Source organism: Octopus bimaculoides, chromosome 6, assembly GCF_046866305.1.
Source record: "Octopus bimaculoides isolate indiv1 chromosome 6, ASM4686630v1, whole genome shotgun sequence".
Lineage (NCBI taxonomy): Eukaryota > Metazoa > Mollusca > Cephalopoda > Octopoda > Octopodidae > Octopus > Octopus bimaculoides.
Genome location: NC_142933.1, coordinates 57744840 through 57762465, shown reverse-complemented (window position 1 = coordinate 57762465; position 17626 = coordinate 57744840). Strand labels below are relative to the sequence as shown.

The following is a 17626-nucleotide window of genomic DNA, read 5'->3' as shown; positions in this document are numbered from 1 at the left end:
AAATATCTTTTTGTTTATTTTTTATTTTGCCTCAATATCACCTACTGAAGATGACAAATTCGACCTTTATGATGTTCTATGATGTTCTATTTATGGGAATCTTGGTCCTTTTCTCTGAAACAATTGTATGGGAATATGAAATATGAAATGAAAATTTAATCCAATTTTTCCATCCAATCTCATTCATTTTATAAATATTAAACTTTGGTTTAATAAAATAAGTCTGATATTGATTTTATATATATATATATATATCTTCTTTTATTCTTTCACTTGTTTCAGTCATTTTCTGCGGCCATGCTAGAACATTGTTTTTAGTTAAAGAAATCAACCCCAGGACTTATTCTTTGTAAGTCGCTTTTGCCAAACCACTAAGTTACGGGGACGTAAACACACCAACATCAGTTAGCCAACAATGGTGGGGGGACTAACAGACAGACAGACAGATACACACACACACAAATATATAAATATATATATATGTATGACAGGCTTCTTTCAGTTTCTGTCTACCAAATCCACTCACAAGGCTTTGGTCTGCCTGAGGCTATAGTAGAAGACATTTAACCAAGTTGGCACACAGTGGAGTTGCACCCGGAAACATGTGGTTGGGAAGCAAACTACTTAACACATAGCTATGCTTATATATACATATATATAACCCTCCTCTACATATATATATATATATATATATATATATATATATATTATAATAACAATAATAATAATATTAGGGAATAATTCCAAAACCTACAGGGAAAAATTCAATTTAGCAATACTAAATCAAATTTCCCAATATAAAACATGTATATAATTTAAAGAAAAACCACTATTAAATAATTCAACAAAGAAGAATTCAACTCACAACCTCCAGAAAACAAATATATCACAAAAACCTTATTCAAAATTCAATAAAATACAAAAAGAATAACTAGTAAATGGTATAAAATGACTACGCATATTTCGTGGCTATATTTTCAAATAGATAACTACTAAAATAATCAAATCGCTCTACAGTTAAATCTATTCAAAAATATAGTCACTCGTCAGGTCTAAAATCATCATCATCATCATCAGCATCATCATCATCATCATCATCGTTTAACGTCCACTTTCCATGCTAGCATGGGTTGGACAATTTGACTGAGGACTGGCAAGCCAGAAGGCTGCACCAGGCTCCAATCTGATCTGTCAGAGTTTCTACAGCTGGATGCCTTTCCTTACGCCAACCACTCTAAGAGTGTAGTGGCTGCTTTTACGTGCCACCGGCACGAGGGCCAGTCACACGGTACTGGCAAAGGCCATGCTTAAAAAGGTGTTTTTACGTGCCACCTGCACTGGAGCCAGTCCAGCGGCACTGGCAACAACCTCGCTCGAATGATTTTCTAACGTGCCACCAGCACAAGTGCTAGACGGCAATGCAGGTAACGATTACGCTCAAATGGTGCTATTTACGGGCCATTAGCACGGAAGCCAGACAGCTGCTCTGACAATGAACATGCTCGGACAGTGCTGTTAGTGCTCCACTGGTGCAGGTGCCAGTCATCGGGTATGGTTCAATTACGATTTCGATTTCACTTGCCCCAACAGGTCTTCACAAGCAGAGTTTAGTGTCCAATGAAGGAGAGGTTGACATGGGTGCCAGTCGAATTCGGTTCGATTTCAGATTTCAAATTCCAAATTCCCTAAAAAAATCAATGTACTTATACTAAATATCTAAAAAAAAAATTTTTTTTGAAAATATATAAATGAATAATCGAATAACATTTAGCAATATTTCTTAAAATAAAAACACATCTTATCGAAGAATTGCTGTAAACTAAAATTTTGAACGTATATTTTAAACGTAATATGTAGAACTTAGCGTTTATATGAAATATGTTGCGTGAAAAAATATATATATAAACATGTACATATATATACATATATATCTATGTGTACATATATATATATATATTTATTTATTTATTTATGCGTTTCAGCCAAGTGGCTGCGATCATGCTGGAGCACCACCATGACTTTCCGTCTTTATGCTGTGCTCTCTTCACGTTCCTTGCATGGCTCTTCTCCTCCACCTGATATAGTCCAATCAAGAGTTTTGATGGCACTTCTGGTATATAAGAGAATTTGACATCGCTTCCCTAAACTGCCCTAAACTCATTTTGAGCCATTGGTTCGTTGGGTATCGTGGAGAGGAAAGCGTCAAGTTTTGTTTTGAAGACCTCTATATCCATGTCTTGCAGGTCTCTCAATTGTTTTGGCAGGGCATTAAAGAGCTGAGGTCCTCTGAAACCAAGGCTGTTGCAGTACCTTGTTCTTATGTTAGATGCAGTGGACGGTACCCGTGGTACCATGCTGTGGCGACCTGTGTGGGCATTCGTGTAGTACTTGATGCCAAAGTTTGGTATCAGTCCTTCCAGTATTTTCCATATGTAAATTATTACATATCTCTCCTGCCTGCGCTCCAGGGAGTAGAGACCTAGTGCCTTCAGTGCTCCCTGTAGTTCATCTGTTGGACTGTGTCGATCTTTTTTGTATAGTGACGCTGAATTGCCTCAAGTTCTGCTGTCTGCTTGACACTGTGTGGTGACCACAACTGTGAGCAATAGTCTAGGTGGCTCAGAACAAATGTCTTCCATAGAGTCAACATGACTTTTTGATCCCTTGTTCGGAATGTCCTCAGTATCCACCCTGCCAGTTGTCTGCACTTTGCTGTCAACTTGACAATGTGCATGTGAAATGATGCATCACTACACATGTTGATGCCCAGGTCTCTTACTGTTTGTGGTTCTGGGATTGCAGTACCTCCAGGTCCTGCGTATGCCAGTTGAGGTACTTGAAATTTTTTTGCATTGAACTGCATATTATTTTGCTCTGCCCACTTGTATATTGCATTTAGGTCATTCTGCAGGCTTATGATATCATCAGGATTCTTTATTGCCTGAGATAGTTTTGTGTCATCAGCGTAGCTAGTGACAGTGGCTCTCCGAGTGACTGTGGGCATGTCCAGAAGGGCCACTATGAACAGTAGTGGCCCCAGGACAGTTCCTTGCGGAACACCGCTCAATATTTGCCTTTCCCTAGATAATTCTCCATTGGCTGAAACTGTCTGACTTCTACCATTCAGGAAGTCATGCAGCCATTCTCCTAATTTACCAGCTATGCCAAGGTTTCGCAGCTTGTGACATATCAAGCCATGATCAACTTTGTCAAAGGCTTTTGCAAAGTCGAGATATATCACATCAACAAGAGCTGTGTGAGACAGCTTCTACCTAAATGGTAACTATGCTGGGTCTCATTCAGCAAGTCATTTTCTTCTAGGAACGCTATCAACCTCCTTCTGACAATTCGTTCCATGATTTTGCTAATATGTGAAGTCAGAGAGATGGGCCTTTATGGATAGGACATATGATGCCTTCCTTCAGCTTTTTGGGAAGTTTACCACTTGCAAGGAAACTCTGGAAGAGTATCTGGAGTGGTCCCGCTAATTCTTGTTTACACGACTTTAGGAGGACAGCTGGGAAACCATGGGGGCCAGTTGCCGAATTTGAGCTCATTTCGTTTATGGCAACTATTACATCTTCCTCTTCAATGTCAATGTAAGTAATGGATGCAGTCTTTTTCTGCTGAGTGATATTGTCAAAGAAATCAGCTGGGTTCTTTATCTGCATGTGACTCAGAGGAGAAGTGAAAACACTCTTGAATTGTGCACTGAGCACTTCACTTATCCAAGTGGGGTCTGCAGTCAGTGAGCCATTAGGCAGGAATAGGGGTCCTATTTTATACTGTGCCATGGCAGTCTCTTTTGCAAATCTATAGAAAGCCTTGGGGTTTGTTTTTATGCTTTCTTCTGCTTTCTACATATAAACATGTACAAAGAATACAGGTTACTTCACAGTTTTTTCTGTATTTGATTGAGAAACCAGTGGTCTACCGTTGAGTTAAATGTTTTTAAGAGATAAATTTTGAAAAGCTGCATTCCCTCGCTTTCGGTAAATATGATGCTTATTTTTGGTAGTTTTTTTACTTATTTAGTCCCTTGATAGCGTGAGGCATTGATATACAGTTAATGCCCTTTATATATATATATATATATATATATATATATATATATATATATATATTTTTTTTTTTTTTAAAGTTAGCTTACCAATTATTTTTGTTGGTAGTTAATTTATAATATATATATATATATATATATATGTATGTATGTATAAACATATTTATATATAAACATATTTATATATATATGTACACGTTTATATATATTCATATATATGAGCATATATATATATAATGTACATGTGCATGTTTTTATATATATATGTATTTATATATATATATATATATATATATATATATATAAACATATTTTTTTATATAAACATATTTATATATATATATATATTATATATATATATATATATATATATATATATATATATATAAAGTGTAGTATATTGCCACTTAAGTGTGGCTGACCCCTAGGGGTGGATGTTACTGTTGCTTTTAGCCCCAGGAGGACATCTCCTCCAGCTGGCTTATCGACACACGACTGTGTCCTGTTTGCCAAGGGAGTTATCCCTCTCACCTCGGCCAGCAGCACGAACGTATCCGGATTTCAGGGTTATTTCCCTTCGTCGCCGTTCGACAGCTGATGACCTTGGTGATAGAGAAAAACCTGGCAGACCTTATATCTTCTTTTCCAGTGGCATTCTTCACTGATATTGAAAAGGTGAAAACAAGCAATGTTAATTCTCTAAATGAAGTATTAACAGTAACTGCACGATAAAGTGTAGTATATTGCCACTTAAGTGTGGCTGACCCCTAGGGGTGGATGTTACTGTTGCTTTTAGCCCCAGGAGGACATCTCCTCCAGCTGGCTTATCGACACACGACTGTGTCCTGTTTGCCAAGGGAGTTATCCCTCTCACCTCGGCCAGCAGCACGAACGTATCCGGATTTCAGGGTTATTTCCCTTCGTCGGCGTTCGACAGCTGATGACCTTGGTGAGAGAGAAAAACCTGGCAGACCTTATATCTTCTTTTCCAGTGGCATTCTTCACTGATATTGAAAAGGTGAAAACAAGCAATGTTAATTCTCTAAATGAAGTATTAACAGTAACTGCACGATAAAGTGTAGTATATTGCCACTTAAGTGTGGCTGACCCCTAGGGGTGGATGTTACTGTTGCTTTTAGCCCCAGGAGGACATCTCCTCCAGCTGGCTTATCGACACACGACTGTGTCCTGTTTGCTTGTTTTCAATGAGGAAACTAGGAATAGAAGAATGGTTAGTGAGAGCTGTGCGAGCCATGTACAGAGACGCTGTCAGTAAGGTGAGGGTTGGCAATGAGTATAGTGAAGAATTCTGCGTAGAGGTAGAGGTCCACCAAGGTTCTGTCCTCAGCCCCCTCCTATTCATCATAGTCCTCCAGGCAATAACAGAGGAATTCAAGACAGGATGCCTGTGGGAGCTCCTCTATGCTGACGACCTTGCACTAATTGCTGAGTCACTATCAGAACTAGAGGAGAAGTTTCAGGTGTGGAAGCAGGGACTAGAATCGAAGGGCCTTAGAGTCAACCTAGCTAAAACCAAAGTCCTTATAAGTAGAAAGGTAGACAAAACACAAACCACTTCGGGTAGATGGCCCTGCTCGATTTGTAGAAAAGGCGTAGGTAGAAACTCTATAAGATGTACCCAGTGCAAGCTATGGACACATAAGAGGTGCAGCAATATCAAAGGCAGGTTAACTAGGAAGTTAGTTTTTGTATGCGGCAGATGTTCAGGTGCAATAAACACTGTAAATATGGAGAAAACAACTTCTGTTTCATTCCAGGGAGAAAAGCTAGACGTAGTTGATAGCTTCCGCTACCTGGGTGATGAAGTTAGTAGTGGGGGTGGGTGAGCTGAAAGTGTAGCTGCTAGAATAAGAATAGCCTGGGAAAAGTTCAGAGAGCTCTTACCCCTGCTGGCTACAAAGGGCCTTTCACTCAGAGTAAAAGGCAGACTGTAAGCTCCCAAGAAATGAAGCCAGTATCTCCGATGGATGAGTAATGTCAGTGTGCATACCTGACAGAGCGTAAGTATCTTGAGAGAAAAGTTGAACATAAGAAGCATCAGTAGTGGTGTGCAAGAGAGACAATTGTGCTGGTATGGACATGTGGTGAGAATGGATGAGGATAGTTGCATGAAAAAGTGCCACATCCTAGCGGTTGAGGGAACCCATGGAAGAGGCAGGCCTAGGAAGACCTGGGATGAGGTGGTGAAGCACGACCTCTGAACATTAGGCCTCACCGAGGCAATGACTTGTGACCGTGACCTTTGGAAATATGCTGTGCGTGAGAAGACCCGGCAAGCCAAGTGAGACCAAAATCCAAGGCCTCTGCCTGGGATGTAGCCAGCCCACTTACGTGTAACATTCCTTTATTGGACACTAAACTCTGCTTGCAAAGACATGGTGAGGCAAGTGAAATCGAAATTGAAATCGAACTATATTTGTAGGAACACTAAACTCCGCTTGCGAAGACCTGTTGAGGCAAGCGAAAGCAAAATCATGATGGCACCTGTACCAGTGGAGCACTAAAAGCACCGTCCGAGCGTGATCGTTGCCAGAGCAGCTGTCTGGCTTCCATGCCGGTGGCACGTAAATAGCACCAGCGTGATCGTTATCAACGTCGCCTTCCTGGCACTTGTGCCAGTGGCACGTGAAAAGTCATTCAAGCGAGATCGTTGCCAGTGCTGATGGACTGGCTCCTGTGCAGGTGACACGTAAATACACCATTTTGAGCATGGCCTTTGCCAGTGCCCCTGGACTGGCCCTGTGCAGGTGGCACGTAAAATACACCATTTTGAGCGTGGCCGTTGTCAGTACCCGCATGACTGGCCCTTGTGCTGGTGGCACGTAGAAGCACCCACTACACTCCCGGAGTGGTTGGCGTTAGGAAAGGCATCCAGCTGTAGAAACTCTGCCAAATCAGATTGGAGCCTGGTGTTGCCTCCTGGTTCACCAGTCCTCAGTCAAATTGTCCAACCCATGCTAGCATGGAAAGCGGACGTTAAACGACGATGATTATATATATATATATATATGTATATATATATATATATATATATATATATATATATATATATAAACATTGAGGTCACAGATATTTTGATGTAACTTTTCTTTTTCAACAAGGAGCATAAACCTAACGACAAACCTGAACATGGTGACCTACTAAATGTATTCAAATCTAGAAGGAACCCACTGACAAGCCAACATCTAACCAGATTTGAAGAATAATTACATAGTATTGTCAAGAACATGCATCTTATTATAATGATGCTCTAGCTAAGGCTGCGTATCGTGATAGAATTCAGATGTAGGCTTAAGCAACATTTGTAATTCCTACAACTGCGATACACATCGTATACCACCACAACATTACCATTTGCGAAATCACTTGGATAAAGAATACAGGCTAGAAGGAATTGGTCATGTCAATGATCTACTAAAGAAAACTCATAGACTCATGCAACATAGTAATTCATCTGCTTGTTCCAATCCTGTATAACACACTTGATCAAATAAACCAAACAACAGATATAGGAATCAGGATGTCCTCTGGGTCAACCCAATTTTCAGTTTGCATGTTTCAACCAGGATCGCCAGAAAATTTTTTGCTGCTTTGGACAAGTGTTTTCTTAAATCCAATCGGTACCATGCTATTTTTAATTGGCACACCGTGAAGGTATCCTATGCTAACTCTGCTAATTTGGAGCAGCTTATGCATTGCATAAACAATAGCAAAATGCAACAAAGGTTCAATAACCCACCTACTGGATCTAACAAGCATTTACATCTAAATGCCAACCAAGAAGATGTAAACTGCATTGATAATCATCAACTTCGACTAATTTGTTGGAGTAGAAATACTCATGGTACAGCTAGCACGATAACAACACCGGTAAATGGAGTCAGGACTGCTTTATATATAAATAAAAATGATAAATGCTCATGCAGGGATAAATCAAAATGTCCTTTGATGAATCTCTGTATGAGTACAAATCTTGTATATAAATGTACTGTACACATAAAGGGAGGGCCCTATGTTTACATTGGGCAGACGGCTGATTCATTTAAGAATCGTTATTGTAATCATGTTACCAGCTTTAGGTCAATCAATAAGAGACTTTCGACATCTTTGGTAGATTTTATATGGTAACTGAAGGAGGTTAATATGAAATATTAGATTACTTGGTCCATAATTAGACATGCAAAACCATACAGTGCAATTTCCAGGAGATGCCGTCTCTGCTCCGAGGAATCCCTGTCTATTCTGTGGACTAACGAAAACATACTTAATAAAATTTCTGAAAGACTATCGAGATGCCTATGACTATCGCACAATGTAGTGAGAATGAATTTTGAGTAACTGTTAACTTGCATTTTACTTTAAGGTATGGATGACTTAAATTTACTTTAAACCTCCCCGTTCTTCTAAACACCTACTAAATATCTAACTCGCTTTGTAATCATTAGTACGCCTAACCTTGCATGTGTGTATGCTTACATTTTTGCTAATGCTTGTATGAGAGTGTGTACTCATGCCATGCAACTTGCCCAAGGGCGTTTATACAAACATATCTGTTAACAGTTATTTTTAATACTTTTCTTGCTGGATTAAGTGTTCGTTTCTCTTTTTGTCTTCTACAATTTTATTTTTAGATCTTCTATATATATATATGAAGAATTTTCCTCCATCTAGCTGTTTCTCTCTCTGCAAAACGGAAAGTTGCATTATGGAACAGTCATTTTAATGAGATTTTTTATTTATTTATCACCCAACAAGATACGTCTGCACCACCAGATACTCCTGAACCAGTTTTGTGTGTCCTACAAGAGGAGTCGATGCTAGATGTGTTGAAACAATTGTTGTGATTAATAAAATTATTCTTGTATATTCCATCTTCTGTCTTTCATTTGTTATTAAACATTATATATATATATATACACATTATATATTTATGTGTATATATATATATATATATATATATATATATATATATATAAACATTATATATATATAAATTATATATATATATAAACATATATATATAAACATATATATATAAACATATATATATAACCATATATATATATATATATATATATATATATATATATATATATATATATATATATAACCATAATGCTTTCAGATTGTGTCGAGGCATGATGTTCACTCGTTCATACTTGCGCGGTTTGCTAGCATAGTTGAATGTACTACTCGAATATCATACCGATGAAGGAAATTGAATTTTATCATTCATAATCCAGAAACGCGTCTATGATTAACTTTAAATGGTTAGTTTTCATTGTTTTTTCTTCTTGTTTTTGCCTTTGTGAGTTACAAGTAATGCTATCTGTTGGAGTCTCAGCTTTTTTAGCTGCTATTTCTGAACTTCGGTATATGGTGAAGCAAATGCTTGCTGATCCCTTAATTATGTTTATAAATGTATGGGAACTTTTAAATAAGTTCTCCACCGATAATGGTGCTTACATACCGAAGGGCTTGGTAAAAATTATTAATTGTTGATTTATTAATAAATTAATAAATTGATAAATCTTTACCCTTTTAATTTGTAATAACCATATATATATATATATATATATATATATATATATCTGTAAATAATATGTGACAAGGAGTTTCAACCTCATAAACAGGAGTTACACCACAGTCATTTTGTGATCTCTGCTACCCTGGTATCTATTAACCAATTTATTTTGTCCGAGTTAATTATTAACTTAGAGAAAATAAATACATATAATAAAATATATATATATATATATATATATATATATCGTGATGGCACGAGCGAGATCGTTGCCAGTGCCCCTGGACTGGCTCTTGTGCGGATGACACATGAAATTTTTCGAGCGAGATCGTTGCCAGTGCCCCTGAACTGGCTCTTGTGCGGGGCCGTCGTAGGATTTTTGAGCGAGATCATTGCCAGTGCCCCTGGACTGTCTCATGTGCGGGTGACACATGAAATGCACCATTTTGGGCGTGGCTGTTGCCACTGCCGCCTGGCTAGCCATCGTGGGATTTTCGAGCAAGATCGTTGCCAGTGCCCCTGGACTGGTTCTTGTGCGGGTGGCACATAAAATGCACCATTTTGAGCGTGGCCGTTGCCAGTACCACCTGGCTGGCCTTTGTGCGGGTGACACGTAAAAGCACCCACTACACTCTCTGAGTGGTTGGCGTTAGGAAGGGCATCCAGCTGTAGAAACTCTGCCAAATCAGATTGGAGCCTGGTGTAGCCATCTGGTTTCACCAGTCCTCAGTCAAATCGTCCAACCCATGCTAGCATGGAAAGCGGACGTTAAACGATGATGATAGATATATATAAATATGTATATATATGATATATATATATATATATATATATATATATATATATATTTAAGAATTTAAGGATTGGAGAAAACGCATGTTATAATTGCATACTTTATTCCTACATATGTTTCAAAGGATTACAACCTGTGTGATCCATAGGGATCTTTGATATTAAAATTGTAACCTTCTCATCAGGGAAAGCATGGGAATCATCTTAAATGTAAGACATCGGTCACTATGTCTTACGTTTAAGATGATTCCCATGCTTTCCCTGATGAGAAGGTTACAATTTTAATATCAAAGATCCCTATGGATCACACAGGTTGTAATCCTTTGAAACATATGTAGGAATAAAGTATGCAATTATAACATGCGTTTTCTCCAATCCTTAAATTCTTAAATATACTCAAATACCCAAAATTTCAAGGAGTTCCTGCCTTAAAAACAGGAGCTAACCACAGTTATTTTGTGTTCTTTGCTACATTGGTTTCTATTAACCCATTTATTCTATCAGAAGAATTTTTATTCATTAAGATAGAAGAAATACACATAAATATATATATATATATATATATATATATATATATATATATATATATATATATATATATATATATATATATACATATCAATATATATATCTATATGAATATATATGATATATATATATATATATATATATATATATACATATTTTGTTTATAGGTTCAGCTTAGAGCTGTGGCCATGCTGATGCACCACCATTTTGCTACACTGTTATTAAGGGGAGCCTCCTACAATATGTGGCACTTGGTGAAGAATGGAGTTTGATTTAGCTACCCTCGTTGCACCTCTTGCCATGAGGTAGGTTCATCTGGGACTCTCGACAGGAAGAGGTCCAGCTTTGATTTAAAAACCCCTACATCTACTTTGTGCATGTTCCTCAGGCTCTTTGGGAGAATATTAAAAAGCTGTGGGCCCCTGAAACCCAAACTGTTGCAGTAACTGGTCCTGAAGCGCGATGGCATTGCTGGGATCTTTGGCACTATGCAGTGTCATCCCATTCTGGCATTGGTGAAGCTTTCAATGCCAAAATTTGGCACAATTCCTTCCAGGATTTTCCAGATGTATATTACTGCATACCTCTCCCGCCTTCTCTCCAAGGAGTAGAGTCTTAGCTGTTTCAGCCTTTCCCAGTAGCTGAGCAGTTGCAAAGAGACAATCTTCTTTGTGAATCTTCTCTGGATTGCATAGCTTGCAAGGGTGGCTATCTGGGCACCTGAGGGCATATCTCTCTCTCTCTCTCTTATATATATATATATATATATATATATATATATATATATATATATATTAAAGTAAAGTTGTGGAATACCGTACGAGTGGTTTGAAAATGCACTTATCTTAAAGATATTTATTTACTTAACCTGTTTCACTTTTTTAGAAAAAGATTATCAAAAGTCTTTGAGAATAATAGAAAATGTTAAAAAACAGTTTGAGTATTAAAATACATATATACATTCTTTGATGATAATAAGAGGAATATATTTAAAGTATAAAGCTTTGTATGAGCTTTGTAGTGTTAGATACTGATTATCACACATTCTCTGATAATAAGACGAAAATGTTAAAAGCAGTGTAAGTATGAAAATACATATATGGAAAAATACATATACATATTCTTTGATAATAATAGAAAATGTTAGAAACAGTTTAAGTATCAAAATACATATATACATTCTTTTATAATAATAATAAGAATATGTTTGATACAGTTTACAACGTTGTTATAACAAAAAGGATTTGGTAAAATATGTATATATATACCCAGGAAATATATTTAAGAGTTCGCAAAAAGTTGAGGAGGAACTGACCTAGCTTTTTTCTCTTGTGTGTATTGAGGGAATGTTTGCTGTCTTAAGAGACAATATGACTGGCTAGCTGGGGTGGGAGGAAGGAAGAGTTAAAAGGGATTTTTTGATTTTTGGTTGGTCTGTGAGCTAGTCTGTCATGGTTCACTGGTTTTTGGAACTGGTTTTGTGCACATCTCTATGTGTGTGTGTATATATGTGTGTTTGTGTCCGTGTGTGTGTGTGTGTGCTGTTTTTATTGGTCCCAGAGTTTATTGTGGAATGTGTATATGAGTATGTGTGTGTTTTATCTATGGTAGGATGGTGTGTGTATATGTGTGCACGTTTGTGTGAGTGTGTATGTGTGTGATTGGTATTTGTTAGGGTGTTGTGTGTGCGCATGTGTGTGTATGTGTTTGTTCGTGTGTGTGCGTGTGTGCGTTCGTGAGTGCGTGTGTATGTGTGTTTGTGTGTTATTTGTGTCAGTGGGGATGTTAGGTGTGTGTACGTGAGAGTGTGCGTATATCTCTTTGAGTATGTATGTGTTGTTTTAATCATCCTTGTGGTGTGTGTGTGTGCTGTCACACACACCACAAGAAACGGAGCCAGTATGCTCCGATGGATGTGTAATGTCAGTGTGCATACTTGACAGCGTGTAAGTATCTTGAGAGAAAAGTTGAACCTAAGAAGCATCAGTTGTGGTGTGAAAGAGAGACGATTGTGCTGGTATGGACATGTGGTGAGAATGGATGAGAATAGCTGTGTGAAAAAGTGCCACACTTTAACGGTTGAGGGAACCTGTGGAAGAGGTAGACCCAGGAAGACTTGGGATGAGGTGGTGAAGCACAACCATCGAACTTTAGGCCTCACCAAGGCAATGACTAGTGACCGGGACCTTTGGAAATATGAAGTACGTGAGAAAACCCGGCAAGCGAAGTGAGAGCATAATCTGTGGCCTCTGCCAAAAGTGTGGCCAGCTCACTTAGTTGTATCTTTACTTCATTGGACACTAAGCTCTGCTTATGAAGACCTGTTGCAGTAAGTGAATTGAAATTGGAATTGAAATTGGAATCAAAATTCGACGACTGGCACCCATGCCAACCTCTCCTTCATTGGACACTAAACTCTGCTTGTGAAGACCTGGTGGGGCAAGTGAAATCGAAATCATAATTGAACCATATTCGATGAACCATATTCGATGAACCATATTCGATGACCGGCACCTGTGCCAGTGGAGCACATACAGCACCATCCGAGCGTGATCATTGCCAGAGCAGCTGTCTAGCATCCGTTTTAGTGGCGAGTAAATAGCACCATTTATGCGTGATCGTTACTAGCGTAGCCTTACTGGCACTTGTGCCAGTGGCATGTTAGAAAAACATTTGATCGAGGTCATTGCCAGTGCCGCTGGACTGGCCCTCGTGCCGGTGGCATGTAAAAGCACCGTCTACACTCTCGGAGTGGTTGGTGTTAGGAAGGGCATCCAGCTGTAGAAACTCTGCCAGATCAGATTGGAGCCTGGTGTAGCCATCCGGTTCACCAGTCCTCAGTCAAATCGTCCAACCCATGCCAGCATGGAAAGCGGACGTTAAATAATAATGATGATATATATATATATATATATATATATTAGACTAGTGCTTCATCATAGGCTAGCTACAGTCATCTCAGCCTATGCCCCTCAACCGGGGCTCCCGGATGGGCTGAAAGACCAATTCTATGACACCCTCTTGCAAACTACCTCGTCGACAAGAGACAGAAACCTTCTCTTTGTGGCTAGTGACTTCAATGGTCATGTCGGACGTCATGGTGGAGGCTTCCATGGCATACATGGAGGCTATGGCTTCGGTTCCCGCAACGAGGAGGAAACCAGACTGCTGGAGTTCTGTGATGCAACCGATCTTATGGTTTGCAATACCAACTTCAGGAAACCTGCCTGTCACCTAGTCACCTACCAATCCGGCAGACACTCTAGCCAAATCGACTACATCCTCGCCAGAACTAGAGAAAGAGGGAGGCTTATAAATGCCAAAACCCTCCCTGGCGAAGAATGTACACCCCAACAGAGATTAGTAGTTAGCGACTTCGAGATCAAGGCAATATGGGTGCCCAGAAGTAGACCGGCCTGGAGGAGAAGGGTATGGAAACTTAAAGACCCTGCAAAAGGACAGAGACTTAGAGACAAGTTACTTGAAGCATTTGACGAAATAGAAGGGGATATAGCATCATACAACGTGGAAGACAATTGGAGATTTCTGCGGGACAACCTGTTGAGAGCCACAGACCAGATCTGTGGCTGGTGTAAAGTCCCCTCTCGACTCAGAGTAACGTGGTGGTGGAACAAGGATGTAGATGGGGCTATTAGACAAAAGAAACAGGCTTGGAAGGACTGGAAGAACGGTGGTAGCAGGGAATTGTACCAATCTGCCAGAAGGGAAGCTAGGCGACAGGTTTATTTAGCCAGAGGGGAAGCAGATAAGAAAAGATTTGCCAATGTTCTGCGCCGTGAGGACCAAAAACTCGAGGTATTTCGTGTTGCAAGACAGTGTAGGAGAGAGAATAGTGATGTTGTAGGAGACAAATGTGTTCGCATGGATGATGGTTCACTTGCACTAAATGAGGCTGCAAAGAAAGAGGTCTGGAGATGCCACTACGATAGATTGCTTAATAAAGAGAATGAATGGAAGAAAGAGAGCCTGCCGTATGTCGACCCAACAGAGGGACCAGCTATCCAAGTGGACAGTACCAGGGTAGATAAAGCAATTAAGAGTATGAAGACAGGGAAATCTCCCGGCCCATCAGGAATCACTGCAGAGATGCTCAAAATATCTGGCAGTGTTGGCTACAGCCTAGTCACCCGTATTACGAACCAGGTGATACACGAAGGAGTCATACCCAATGACTGGTGTAGCAGCACCATAGTAAACTGCTACAAAGGTAAAGGTGACGCTTTAGATACTAATAATTACAGAGGCATCAAGCTGTTAGATCAGGTTATGAAAGTTACAGAGAGGGTCATAGCCCAACTAATTAGGGAGCGAATCAATTTAGATGAGATGCAGTTTGGGTTTGTGCCAGGTAAAAGCACCACTTTCTAGTGAGACAGCTGCAGGAGAAATATCTAGCCAAGGATAAACCTCTGTACCTGGCCTTCGTTGACATGGAGAAAGCCTTTGACATGGTCCCCCGATCCCTTATCTGGTGGTCAATGAAGAAACTTGGGATAGAAGAATGGTTAGTGAGAGCTGTGCGAGCCATGTACAGAGATGCTGTCAGTAAGGTGAAGGTTGGAAATGAGTACAGTAATGAATTCCGGGTAGAGGTAGGGGTCCACCAAGGTTCCGTCCTCAGCCCCCTCCTATTTATCATAGTCCTCCAGGCGATCAGAGAGGAATTCAAGACAGGTTGCCCCTGGGAGCTCCTCTATGCTGATGATTTTGCACTAATTGCGCAGTCACTATCAGAACTAGAGGAGAAGTTTAAGGTGTGGAAGCAAGGACTAGAATCGAAGGGCCTTAGAGTCAACCTAGCAAAAACCAAAATCCTAATAAGTAGGAAGGTAGATAAAACACAAACCCCTTCAGGTAGATGGCCCTGCTCAGTATGCAGTAAAGGAGTAGGTAGTAACTCTATAAGATGTACCCGGTGCAAGCTATGGACACATAAGAGGTGCAGCAATATCAAAAGCAGATTAACTACAAAGTTAGTTTTTGTATGTGGCAGATGTTCAGGTGCAATAAACACTGTAAACAAACAGGAAACAACTTCTATCTCATTCCAGGGAGGAAAACTAGAGGTAGTCGATAGCTTCCGCTATCTGGGTGACCAAGTTAGTAGTGGGGGTGGGTGCGCTGAAAGTGTAACTGCTAGAATAAGAATAGCCTGGGCCAAGTTTAGAGAGCTCTTACCTCTGCTGGCGACAAAGGGACTCTCACTCAGAGTAAAAGGCAGACTGTATGATGCATGTGTACGAACAGCCATGCTACATGGCAGTGAAACATGGGCTGTGACTGCTGAGGACATGCGTAAGCTCGCAAGGAATGAAGCCAGTATGCTCCGCTGGATGTGTAATGTAAATGGGCATACCCGTCAGAGTGTAAGTATCTTGAGAGAAAAGCTGAACATAAGAAGCATCAGTAGTGGTGTGCAAGAGAGACGATTGCGCTGGTTTGGACGTGGTGAGAATGAATGAGGATAGCTGCGTGAAAAAGTGCCACTCCCTAACAGTTGAGGGAACCCATGGAAGAGGTAGGCCTAGGAAGACCTGGGCTGAGGTGGTGAGGCAAGACCTTCGAACATTGGGCCTCACCGAGGCGATGACTACTGACCGAGACCTTTGGAAATGTGCTGTGCGTGAGAAGACCCGGCAAGCCAAGTGAGATTGTTGCCAGTGCCCCTGGACTGGCTCTTGTGCGGGTGGCACATAAAAGACACCATTTCGAGCGTGGCCGTTTTCGTGCGGGTGACACGTAAAAGCACCCACTACACTCTCTGAGTGGTTGGCGTTAGGAAGGGCATCCAGCTGTAGAAACTCTGCCAAATCAGATTGGAGCCTGGTGTAGCCATCCGGTTGCACCAGTCCTCAGTCAAATCGTTCAACCCATGCTAGCATGGAAAGCGGACGTTAAACGATGATGATGATGATGATGATATATACATACATATATATATAAATATATACATATATATAAAAATATATACATATATATAAATATATATATACATCATCATCATCATCGTTTAACGTCCGCTTTCCATGCTAGCATGGGTTGGACGATTTGACTGAGGACTGGTGAAACCGGATGGCAACACCAGGCTCCAGTCTGATTTGGCAGAGTTTCTACAGCTGGATGCCCTTCCTAACGCCAACCACTCAGGGAGTGTAGTGGGTGCTTTTACGTGTCACCTGCACGAAAACGGCCACGCTCGAAATGGTGTCTTTTATGTGCCACCCGCACAAGCCAGTCCAGTGGCACTGGCAACGATCTCGCTCGAAAATCCTACGGGAGCCAGTCAGGCGGTACTGGCAACGGCCACGCTCAAAATGGTGCATCTCATGTGCCACCCGCACAAGAACCAGTCCAGGGGCACTGGCAACGATCTTACTTGGCTTGCCGGGTCTTCTCACGCACAGCACATTTCCAAAGGTCTCGGTCAGTAGTCATCGCCTCGGTGAGGCCCAATGTACGAAGGTCTTGCCTCACCACCTCAGCCCAGGTCTTCCTGGGCCTACCTCTTCCACGGGTTCCCTCAACTGTTAGGGTGTGGCATTTTTTCACGCAGCTATCCTCCTCCATTCTCACCACATGTCCATACCAGCGCAATCGTCTCTCTTGCACGCCACAACTGATGCTTCTAATGTTCAGCTTTTCTCTCAAGATACTTACACTCTGACGGGTATTCACATTGA

At 40.4% G+C, this 17626-nt stretch overlaps 1 long non-coding RNA gene across 4 annotated transcripts in view; it reads left to right on the top strand.

The window, feature by feature from the left end:
- LOC149135140 (uncharacterized) overlaps positions 1–17626 on the top strand; it is a 54947-nt gene that overhangs the window by 16479 nt on the left and 20842 nt on the right. For 2 of the 4 annotated variants that reach the window (XR_016242276.1, XR_016242275.1), the window contains one exon: positions 8713–8952. The exons of 1 other annotated variant lie outside the window; for it this stretch is intronic. This is a non-coding gene — a long non-coding RNA (uncharacterized LOC149135140). Of the gene's footprint in view, positions 1–50; positions 251–8712; positions 8953–17626 lie in introns of those variants that run through there. One more of the 4 variants, XR_016242277.1, reaches the window with a different exon arrangement.